Source organism: Mustela erminea, chromosome 21, assembly GCF_009829155.1.
Source record: "Mustela erminea isolate mMusErm1 chromosome 21, mMusErm1.Pri, whole genome shotgun sequence".
Classification (NCBI taxonomy): Eukaryota; Metazoa; Chordata; class Mammalia; order Carnivora; family Mustelidae; genus Mustela; species Mustela erminea.
The window spans coordinates 14,727,106-14,738,589 of record NC_045634.1 but is presented as its reverse complement, the minus strand read 5'-3'; the positions used below and the strand labels follow the sequence as shown (position 1 = coordinate 14,738,589).

The following is an 11,484-nucleotide window of genomic DNA, read 5'->3' as shown; positions in this document are numbered from 1 at the left end:
GAAAGAGAATTTGGAACACATGCATAAAGTACCTAGTCACAAATTACAAAAAAAGGGCTTACATAAATATATACTTAAAAATAATAGTTCTTCTTTAAAAAATATAGCTTTTCTTACTACTAAATGGCCATTTTAGAAATGACAGATCAGTATATACACACTGACATGATATGATATCATTATATGGTATTAACAGGAGAATACATTTTTACTCCGACAAATAGTTTAAGCATAAATAATAAAAAATAGGTTATATATGTATTTTTTCCCTTCAAAAATGAGGTCATGCTATAGATATTGAAAATGCATCTGTGTACATGAAGGCATAGAAAGAGTATGGATTCTGGGGTGCCTGGGTGGCTCAGTCAGTTAAGCATCTGACTTGATTTCAGCTCAGGTTATGATCTCAGAGTGGTGAGATTGACTGCTTAAGATTCTCTCTCTCTCTCTCTTCCTCTCCCCCACTGCTTGCACCTACACACACTCTCCCTCTCAAAAACAAAAACAAAGAAGAAGAAAGAAAGAAGGAAGGAAGGAAGAAAAGATTTCATGAATATGACTCCAAAAGCGCAGGCAACAAGAACAATAATAGACAAATGGGACTACGTCAAACTAACGAGCTTCTGCACTACATAGGAAACAACAGAGTGAAAAGGTAACAATTGGAATAGAAGAAAATATTTGCAAACCATGTATCAGAATGGATTAATTTCCAAAACACATAAGGAAGTCCTATAAATCAATAGCCCCCCCTCCCGCAAAAAAACCCAGTTGCCCAATACAAAATATGAGCTAAAGACTTGAATAGACATTTCTCTAAAAAACATACGCAAAAGACCAATAGGTATTTGGAAAGATGCTCGATGCCACTAATCATCAGGGAACCATAAATCAAAACCACAATGAGTTATCACCTCACATTTGTCAGGATGACCACTATACATTAAGAAAAGAAGAAAGAAAGAAAGAAAGAAAGAAAGAAAGAAAGAAAGAAAGAAAGAAAGAAAGAAGACAAACATTGGTAAGGATGTGGAAAAATTGGTACTGTTGTGCGCTATTGGTGGGAACGCAAAACGATGTGGCTGCCATAAAGAGTAAGATGGAGTTGTCTCAAAAATTAATAATAGAACTGTCACAGGAGCCAGCAATCCTGCTTCTGGGTATTCATCCGAAAGAAAACTGAAGTTCTGGAAGAGGTGTTGGCTCTCCAGTGTTCACTGCAGCCTTATTCACAAAAGCTAAGATGTGGGAACAACCTAAATTCCCATTTATATATGAAAGGACCAAGGAAACTGTGCATATATACACGGGGAATAGTATTCAGCCTTTGGAAAGAAGAAAATTCTGTGGTAAGTGACAACATTGGATGAACTGTGAGGAGAGCATATTATGTGAAATAAGGCAGTCACGAAAGGACAAATCCTGGAAGTTCCACTGACATGAAGTATGTTACTTTAAAATAGACTCAGGGGCGCCTGGCTGGCTTAGTCAGTGGAGCGTGCGACTCTTGACCTCGGGGTTCTAAGTTTGAGCACCACATTGGGTGTAGAGATTACTTAAAAAAATTTTTTTTAATCTTAAAAAAAAATAAAAATAGAAAAAACAGACTCAGAATCAGAAAGGAAATGGTGGTTGCCAGAGGCCAGGAGAAGACAGAAATGGGGAGATGTTAATCAAGGGGCATAAAGTCTCAGTTAGGCAAAGTAAAGACATTCCAGAGATGTCTTGAACAGCAGTGTGCCTATCATTAACAGTATTATACGGCACACTTAAATTTTTGTAAAGAAGGTAGATCTCATGTTAAGGGTTCTTACCACAATAAAATAACATTTAAAAGGAAAGAAAACATATGGAAAGATAAATACTGCTACAGTGGAATTGGAGAATTGGAAGGCATCACTTTTACTTCTTTATTTTATAAAATTTTGTATAAAAATATAGTTTTTCTCTCTCTCTCTTTCTAACTTCTTAATGTGTTTTCAACATTTTGGCAGTAAAGAAATTTTGGGGAATAGGGCAGGAGCAAAGAAACATGAGGTGTGACTTGCAGTAAACCAATTAATGAGGTGATTTTCTTCAGGTTGAGGGATAAAAATATCTCAGAGGATTGGTTTCAGCTGTGATATAATAAAATGTTGGTAGTGGCTTTATGATTTCAACATAGTTTTTATGTAACTACTAGATATTGAACCTCAGCAAGTGATATAAATATGACTAAAAGTCATTTCTCTTCTTTGGGAGAAGGAGGTATATGTGCAAAAAAAAAAAAAAAAATCTTGCAAAGATTTAAAGAGGTGTGCTTGAAGCACACATGGAGTATTTAAATTTATTAAAATTTTGGCATTTTTAGTGCTGGAACAATCAGGGAAAACTTATTGGGAGAAACTGCATTTGACTTAAACTAAGGGCTTACGTACATTTCATACAAAAGGACAGCTACTATTTAGAAGTGAGAAAATTTTTGGTAAATTTGAAGAATAAAAGACGCTTTGACAGTGGGTCAAAATATTATAATAACAAAAAGTCTCTACTGTAACATTCTTTTTGTCTCAGAAATAGTTTTTAAAAACCAGTTCAGCTTGGAAATAGTCACCTCTCTGATTCTTTTATGGGTAGCAGGTTGGTCTGACCAGTGTGATACCTGGAGGCCTGCTCATCAGGAAAGGAGCCCTGGTGCTGTAAACTTCAGGATTCAGGATTCCTATGAAAAGCTGCAACCCAGCCATCATGCCTGCTGACAGACGCAGGTGGGGAGTCCGCTTCCAGACTTTTGACCACAAACAAGAATTTCAGGGGAGGTGTTTTTGTTTGTTTGTTTTTCTCTAGAGTAGACCCTTTCTTGTTCCTCCCTTTGCTTTATGAAAAGTTAACTGCTGGAAAGGTACTTGCTCCCGGCTTCATGCTGGGCGGTTTATGTCCTTTGTCTCTTAGAAAGATGAAAAGAGAAGCCAAAGAAACTGTAGGAGTTGGGATAGAAACAGAAAACTTTTTAAAAGCCGTTCAAACACATATTGTCAATGAAGAATAAAAAGACATAGTCTAAAATGAAGATGGACAGCTAAGAGACTCTTAACGTCTTTCTCCTTTTTAATGAGGATTATGGGGCTTGAGATTATTACAGATAATTTGAGCTACTAGGCGACTAAGATTACCATCCATAAAGGATAAGACTAGATTTTTCTTAAAAACAAAAACAAAGCAAAACAACAACTTAAGGGGCACCTCGGTGGCTCAGTCGGTTAAGCACCTGCCTTGGGCTCAGGTCATGATCCCTGAGTCCTGGGATAGAGTCCCACCTCAGTTGGGGAGCCTGCTTCTCCCTCTGCCTCTCTCTCTCCGTCTCTCATTAATAAATAAAATCTTAAAAAAAAAAAAAATAAATACAAATAAAAAAACTTAAGAGTGCAAAGGTCACTTGTTTTTGTCCTACTCCTATCACAGGACACCCTTTTTGTCTGTCACTTAATCCTGCAGGAATTATGAAACATCTTCACATAGCTGGTGGTGTACTATACCCAGTAGATTACATAAATATGAACAATCAACCCTATTAGACTAGTATTTTATAGGTAGGAAACTGCTGCTTATGTCTATACATGTAGGTCCCCATCCTTTTAATGGGGAAGTCTACTTGTCTCTCAAGAAAATCTTAAAGTTTGTTTATAAATTCTTAATCTCTCATCATAAACCAGTATTTTTATTGGGGGGGGGGGACCCATGAGACTGACTAATACAAATAGAGTGTGCTGGCTCCGTGCCAGGCACCCTTCTCAATCCTTTAATATATTTACTCATTTAATCCCCCCGCAGCCCTATGACGAGGGTATCCTAGCACCGTTTACAGGTGAGAAAACAAACTGGTTACGAACCTTGCCCTAGATCCACAGAGGTGGCCTCACTGCAGAGTCCATGCTAGTACCCACAGAGCAAGGCTTCTATTGTGCCACAAATATTAAACTCCAAGTGTTTACAGCCGTGACCAAACACTGGTTTGCTGATTGCGCAAGGCTCCAGTCAAGCCGGCACTAAAGGGCTGGCTGAGTCTCTCCAGCCTCTCCCATCTATCTAATGGTAATGGGCTCCAGAGACAGCCAGGGGGCGCTCCTCACAAGTTTATATGTTGTTTGCAACCCCAGGTGTTAGGGTCAGAGGGCGCTCTCTTTGAGGTATGTAAGTTTATAATGACACAACTTCTTACTTATTTTATGTCACTGTTCAAAGTTATTACGGTATTGACTATATTCCCCATGATGGACGGAGACATAGCTTTTTAAAAGAGCTAGTGGGATCTCTTGGGAAGAAACAAAATTGGTGCTGCCTTCACCATCCTAGTCCTTTCTTGGCCTTTGAGTGCCAATATAGTTGGAGAGAATTTTAAAGAATGTGGGTCCTAGCCATAGGAGCTCATGAACCAAAGCAATTCATGCCATTTATGAGACCCTGTGTGTCACTGGGGAAAACTACGGAGAACTAAAAGCTGAAGGCCTGTAAGGAGCTGTAACCTTGGGGAGGCAGGCAGTATTGCTGTGATCCTGGTTGAAAAGTTAAGGAAAACTAAAGAAAGATTTTTAGGGGTATCAGGGATGGTACACTCCCTAAAAGACTAAAGTCTTCGCCGGCCGGGCAACTGGGGCACAAAGCCTATTTTGTGGTCTCAGGCTGGGCTAGGATTCACGTTTTACATATGCTTCCTTCTGAGTGCCCCATCATGCCTCCTTTAAATCCTTCTAGTCTTAGAGTTGTAGTTCTCAAGCTTAGCTGCGTATGGAATCACCTGAAAACACCTGAAGCCCATGGCTTCTTCCAAGAGATTCTGATTGATTTCCTAGTGCCCTGATTGGAATGGAGGACCTGGACTCAGCATCACCACAACTTGTTAGACATGTCAGCTCTTGGGCCCCAACTCAGACCCACTGAATGAGAATTTGGGGGGGGGGGGGAAGTCCAGCAATCTGTTCCTTAACCAGAGGCCCACGTGATTCTGATGTTTGGATTCTAAAGTTTGGAAGCCACAAAGGTGTCACCATAGCTACAGCTCTCCAGGTAATTCTGTGCAACAATGTTTGAGAACCACAACTTTAGCAAAACTATGCCGCACACATGAGGTTCCAGAGCAGCTGCAGGTGAGTCCCCAGCATGGACATAGGGGGTGAAGAGTATCTGAGAGAATCAGGAGCAGGGCCTTTAAAGTCCCAGACAACTTCTCAACGGAGTAAGAATGGCATTTAAAAACCCACAGCCGTGGGTGCCTGGGTGGCTCAGTGGGTCTCTGCTCAGCAGGGAGCCTGCTTCTCCCTCTCTCTCTCTCTCTCTCTGCCTGCCTCTCTGCCTACTTATGATCTCTCTCTGTCAAATAAATAAATAAAATCTTTTTTAAAATTTTTTTTAAAAAATAAAAACACAGCCATGAGTGGCAAGAGAGGATGAAGGAATGTGATTGTGAGCCAGTGCCAAAGACAAATCCCTGCTCCTGCCAAAGAGTGGATTGGAATGAATGATTTTTGTTTCCCCTTCTTAATCTTTCTCTGCCTCCACTGAAAAGGACAATGGCCACCTCCAACTGACCAGGCTTCCTCAAAGAGCTGACTTGTTCTAGCTGCTTATGCTTTTTGAACCATTTGCAACTGAATGTGGACACAGGTCTTGCTATGAGTGTCTCTTAAGAAGCTGGAAGGAAAGCCCGCCTTGCACCTACCTCAAGGTCAAGGATATGTACAAGGTGAGAGATTGGAGGTGTAGCCCGCAGGTAGGGATGATGGCTGAGATAACAAAATCCTCTGGAAATAGACTTAAAAACTCATATGTGATCCTAACCAAGAGAAACTGAAGAGGGTCTGTGTAATAGATCTGATGCTCCTTCGTGAGATTTGTTTTTTCTCTTGGGAACAAGAGCCTCACTGTGTTTACCACTGAGAAGGAGACGGAAATCTTTGAGGTAAGATTGTCTTGTCTTTCAGTCTCAATCTTACTACTTTGGGTTTTTAATGTGATATGCATTTAAATTATTTTCCTATCCCTGAGCTGTCAATCATGGAGGTTTGGGAGCCCCAAAAGATGCTTTTTGACTAGGAGTCATTTTCACCCTGTAAGTCCTGCCTAAGTGTGCTATAACTTATATTTGTATAGTTCTAGCATAGCAACCTCTGAGAGGAGTGAAGAGTGAAATTTTCTTTTCAGAATGAGGTCCGAGATACCCTAATAAGAGAGCATGTCCCTTGGAAGAGAGAAATGAGCAGGTAAGTGTACCTAGACTCTGCTGAATCAGAATGCGCACATAATCAAGGAGGAGTCTTCAGTGAGCCCAAGGCTGCAGCTCCGTCTTTAGGCTATAGTTCTGCCTTTACCAGAGCATCCAAACACCAGTTAACTCCAGTGCGAGGACCTGAACGGTACTAAAGGCTGACCTTGATGCCATGATCATTGATGACAGGTGAAATTCCAAGTCCAACTACCTATCAGACATCCTTGAAATTAGAGTAGGTCTAGAAATTGACCATGGGGCTAGAAATTCCATGCTCTACAATGCAAAATAAAAGAGTTGTTGCAGAAAATCACATTGGTTTAAACAGCATATTGCAGTTTTGCTCCAAGTAAAATCCGCTGAAGGTTAAGTACCTGGACATAGACAAATGCTGGAATCACTACTGTGGTAACCTGTCCACTGACATGATGGCCATTGACTTCATACACTCCCTGCCTCGGTTTAACCAGATACTAACTTGGAGATGCTTACTGGGTTGTTCCTGTGTGCATTTTGTCCTTGCCTCCCCACCTCCTTCAGCCTCAACCCTTCCCAAAACCTGTCAGATAATTTTACTTCATGAAAAAACTGTTGAGATTTTTTTGTTGTTGTTCATCATGTATTTTAATCTACTCCATGACTTTTTTTTTTTTTTTTTTTGAAGACTGTTAATGTTTTTATAAGCATCTGGTTCAAGTTGCACTGGGATTGAGTGTCCTGTTCCAACACTTATAAAAGCACTATTAGTGTATGATTTGGTGGAGTGAGGGGTTGTGTATGTATGTGTGTGTGTGTTTAGGAAAATATGTTACATAACAAATGCCTATATATAGAAAACAGAGCATTCCCCTCAAGATCAAGCTGGATTTAAATGAAAAGGACACTTAAAGAGTCCAGGAAGACAGTCATATAAAAATCTATCAAATGATAGGTGCTTGTTAAGAGCAGGAAGGTGTATCTTAGGCTTAGGAGTAGAAAGCTGGAGGGGCTATCAGGTCACTAACATGGTAAACTTGAGAGTGCTGCCAGGGCCTCTAACAAGATCCCGGTAAGTATGCCTGTGTATATATCTATTTTGCCACTTGAAGCAGGCTGCAAAGGAACTGCTAAAAATAAATAAAAATGCACCTAGGACGGGATTTATCAGTTATGGTGTGATCTTTGGTTCCTAAGTGACCCTGATGGAACCCTCTGGCTATCTGTAGCCTCCACACTCATACCCAACTGAAGTTCCCAGTCCAGCGTAGCTTCACTTAATGAAGAAGCTAAATATTCCCTAGTGCATTAGCACCTTTTTAACTGAAGTAAGAACTATAACAAGATTCTTAAGATTTTTGTACTGAACATGTGAAATCTACTCCGTGTTCTTCCTAATATGCAGGACAATGTGGCTTGGCGTAATAGCGATGTAATTCCAATTACAACCTACAACTGAATCATTAGATTTGGGTTCTAAGTAGATCTTAGAGATCTAAATGTATGCAAAGAACTGTAATATTTACCGACTTCAGGTTCATTATTTCTGTAAGCTTAAGTTATCACAAGAATGTCATGCCTAGGGAGGTTTTAAGTCAAACCTCTGAAGTAGTCAAAGATACTGATTAGATTCAATCAATAACTACAGCCCGACTACCTGAAATGGTTTAGCCCTACAAATGGAACCAAACACAAGGCCTTTTGTGTGGTAAAGTTTGCTAGAATTATATAACAAGACTCAACTAAAACGTAGACATTCTTGAGTTTGCAAATTTGGTGTTTTTAAGACCAAACAGTCTAAATTCCTTGGAGGCACATTTTGCCCCCAGCTTGTGTTCTATAGGAAAGCCCGTGTGTGGAAAACCCATAGGCAACACCATGTGAAAGTCTAATAAAAGGTTTTGGAAGGTGGAGACCAAACACATCTAGATGATAGGGGGAAAAAACAAAGAATGTGTTTGTTCTGTATTTAATAATAGCTTTCCCTTCAAACCACCAATCACTTTAAAGAAGATATCAAGCTTTTGCTTGACTGTTTGCCCAACAAGAAGCACCTTAAAAATGAGTCCAAGAGATGAATAAAAGCTACCTGAGCAGGATACAGGGAATCCTGGCTTTCCTAGCTCTCCCCTATTTCCTACCTTCTTAGCGTCAGCTTCCTTGAGGCAGTATCTCCAGACCTCCTTAGGTAACCAAATTCCTCTTCTCCTCTAGAAGCCTTCTATTCCTTTGTACCTCTCCTTCATGGTCTTTGTGTTGCAGTTTATTATTATTTTTTTAATTGTCTATCTTTTGCATTAGATTGCAATTTCCTTGTGTCAGTGTTTTTTTAAACTCTTGTGCATGACACATTGGAAGAAAGGCTTTTAATATGAGTGCTTCATGAACTGTGTGTCTCAGATTAACTTTGCCACAGGAGGCACCTGGGTGGCTCAGTGGGTTACAGTCTCTGCCTTGGGCTCAGGTCATGATCCCAGGGTCTCGGGATCGAGCCCCGCATTGGGCTCTCAGCTCAGCAGGGAGCCTGCTTCCTCTTCTCTCTCTGCCTGCCTCTCTGGCTACTTGTGATCTCTGTCTGTCAAATAAATAAATAAATAAAATCTTTAAAAACAAACAAACAAACCAAAAAAAAAAAAAAAACCTTGCCAGGAGAAGGTACTCAGAGTCATTATTTTTTAATTGTGGTAATGATTCAATAAACTGACATACAGGCTAGACAAATTAACCTACGAAGGTAAGAAAATGTGTTTTTATACCATTGAGTTGTAACAATTAGTGAGATTTTTAAAAATGGCTGGATGAGAAGTTTAACTTTCATCTGTATGTTACATTTCTTTGTAAGACTCCCTTTGAAGGATTTTACTTCTTAAACTAGACAACTATAGCTAAGAATAGGTACTTGTTACTAGTTTTAAGACTGAAACATGCCACTAACTTCAACCGGGATGGAATTTCACAGTTCACTGACAATCTAACAACAAACCTTTTTATAAATGGGTGAGAAGTTAAAGCTGTTGCAAAAAGTTATAAGATTCTTTATATCTATAGGAGACTTCTCTATAAGAGAGTTCTACAGAATCTGGTCAGAAAGCTGAAACCAACAGCAATTCACTCATTTTACTGAACATGTTAAGACATTCAGGTAACTCAGGTAAATAGGTAAAGTAGGGCAAGTCCTTAAAAAATAAGAAATTATGTCCAACCTTTTGATTTAGGGAGAAGGAAGTGTCTTCCCCCTCTATAGGAAGTATAAATTATACTGGTCATGAAAAAAAAAAGTCCCAACTCAGAAATTCTTTTTCCAAGTTCAAGGCTGTGTCAAAGCTATCTCAGGCTCACATTTGAGGCTCTCATTGTGATCTAACAAAATCTTGTTAAAACAGAATTCTTAATGTGTTCTCCATATCCAACATAAGCTGCAGAAGTTGCCTGGAAAATCCATTTCTAACCCTATTTCTCTTCTTGGGCACCAAGTGGCAGTTCACCAGTGTTTGTACCAGTCTTATACTGCTGTGTAACAAATTACCACAAATTAAGCAGTATGAAAACCTTCACTTATAAGCTCATTATTCTGTAGGTCAGAAATCCGGCATGTCATGGCTGGGTTCTCTGCTCAGGATCTCACCAGGCTGAAATTATGGTGTTGGCAGGGATGTGCTCCCCACTAAAGTTTAAGATGTTGTTCCAAATGCATTTAGATTGTAGGCAGAATTCAGTTCTTTGCTGTAACAGGACTGAGGACCCATTTTCTTACCAGGTGAGGATGGCTCCCAGTTCCTAGAGGCCATTCCTTGATCAGGGCCCGGTGTGCCCCACCCATCACCTAAGCCCCACATCCCTCCTGTAGAATCTTTCTTTCCACCAAGAGCCCAGCCCTCTTTAGGGGCTTACTTGACTAATTCAGGCCCTTTTGGGGGCCTGCCTACCAGTGTCCATTTTGTATTTTGTTTCAGGCAGGATTTATCGAGGGAGTCCAGTGAGAGAAGGGAAAAAGGAAGCACAGTAACTCCATCCTTGTTCACAGACACCATTTTAAGATTATTAACTTTTCCAAGGTGTTTTTGAGTCTTGACCACAAAGATAGTTAGAACAGATGAGGATTTTCAGGTGAGGTTCAGCAATGGTGAAATTGAGCTAACTTAGCAAGAACATAGACAGTTCTATCATTTTACTACGTCTCCAAGTTTGGAGCAATCAGTAAAGACCAAGGCTTATCCACATAGGACTAAGATCAAATGGAACTGTACCTGACACACAGAGCCTAAATATAAATACTGTTTTCTTTTCCTACCCTCTTTTGCTAGGGACTGCCAGTTTTGAGAGAAATCGTTTGAGTTTGGGGCTTTCCAATATATTCTGTCTTTTTTTGTTCTTAAAAGCAAGTGGTTTAGAAAGCACAGATAGGGGGCGCCTGGGTAGCTCAGTGGGTTAAAGCCTCTGCCTTTGGCTCAGGTCATGATCCCAGGGTCCCAGAATCGAGCCCCGCATTGGGCTCTCTGCTCAGCAGGGAGCCTGCTTCCTCCTCTCTCTCTGCCTGCCTCTCTGCCAACTTGTGATCTCTGTCTGTCAAATGAATAAATAAAATCTTTTAAAAAAAACCACCACAGTCTTGAGTTCTTCATCACTTTACCTTGCCTGAACTCCTTCCTAGCATCCTACCCAGGCAAGGACAAATATTAAAGTCCTGTATCACACCCCTCGAGATAACTGTAAGATACAGTCTTTCATACCAGAGGAAAATAATTCTTCATACTAGCCCCCAAAATGCTGGCATAAATGGCACATTGCACATATAATTTCTTATAGTTCTTAGGTCTTATTTCTTACAGTTCTCTATAGAGGTCTTTCCTTCCTAGGTTCTACCTTCTCTCCTTAGTTTCATCTCCTATCCCCCAGCACTTCCTCTAAAAGAAAACAAAGATAACCAGAATGATCACTGTTAGTCCCACAACAAGCCATTTGTGTTGGGTCTTTCAGAGCTAACTCTGGGACAAGCAGTGTTATTAAAGGAACCCTCAGGTATTGATGAAGGATAGTGGGAGGCTGACAGGCTGGGACAAAGGACCACTCCACCCCCAAGAGGAAGCCACCTTTGAAAGGATTTTACAACACCCGGGAAGGAGCCTTCCACCCTTTCCCCTATGATAGATAGATGACAAAAACCTGATTGGATGACAGGCTCTTGGAGGGTTAATCAGATTAAAACAGCCCCAAGAGCCCATAACAACCCCTAGACTTAGAAACTTTGTGGCAACCCTCTACAGTCC

The 11,484-nt window shown here is 40.4% G+C and overlaps 1 protein-coding gene across 14 annotated transcripts in view; it reads left to right on the top strand.

Moving 5' to 3' along the window:
* Positions 1 to 5,034: 5,034 nt before the first annotated feature.
* Positions 5,035 to 11,484, top strand: part of TRIML2 (tripartite motif family like 2) — a 61,419-nt gene continuing 54,969 nt past the window's right edge. For 12 of the 14 annotated variants that reach the window (XR_004282174.1, XR_004282175.1, XR_004282173.1 and 9 more), the window contains exons 1-3: positions 5,035 to 5,123; positions 5,543 to 5,719; positions 6,178 to 6,236. The gene's annotated coding sequence lies outside the window, so the exon portion shown is untranslated. Of the gene's footprint in view, positions 5,213 to 5,542; positions 5,720 to 6,177; positions 6,237 to 10,170; positions 10,325 to 11,484 lie in introns of all 14 variants that reach the window. The other 2 variants (XM_032328895.1, XM_032328897.1) reach the window with 2 other exon arrangements.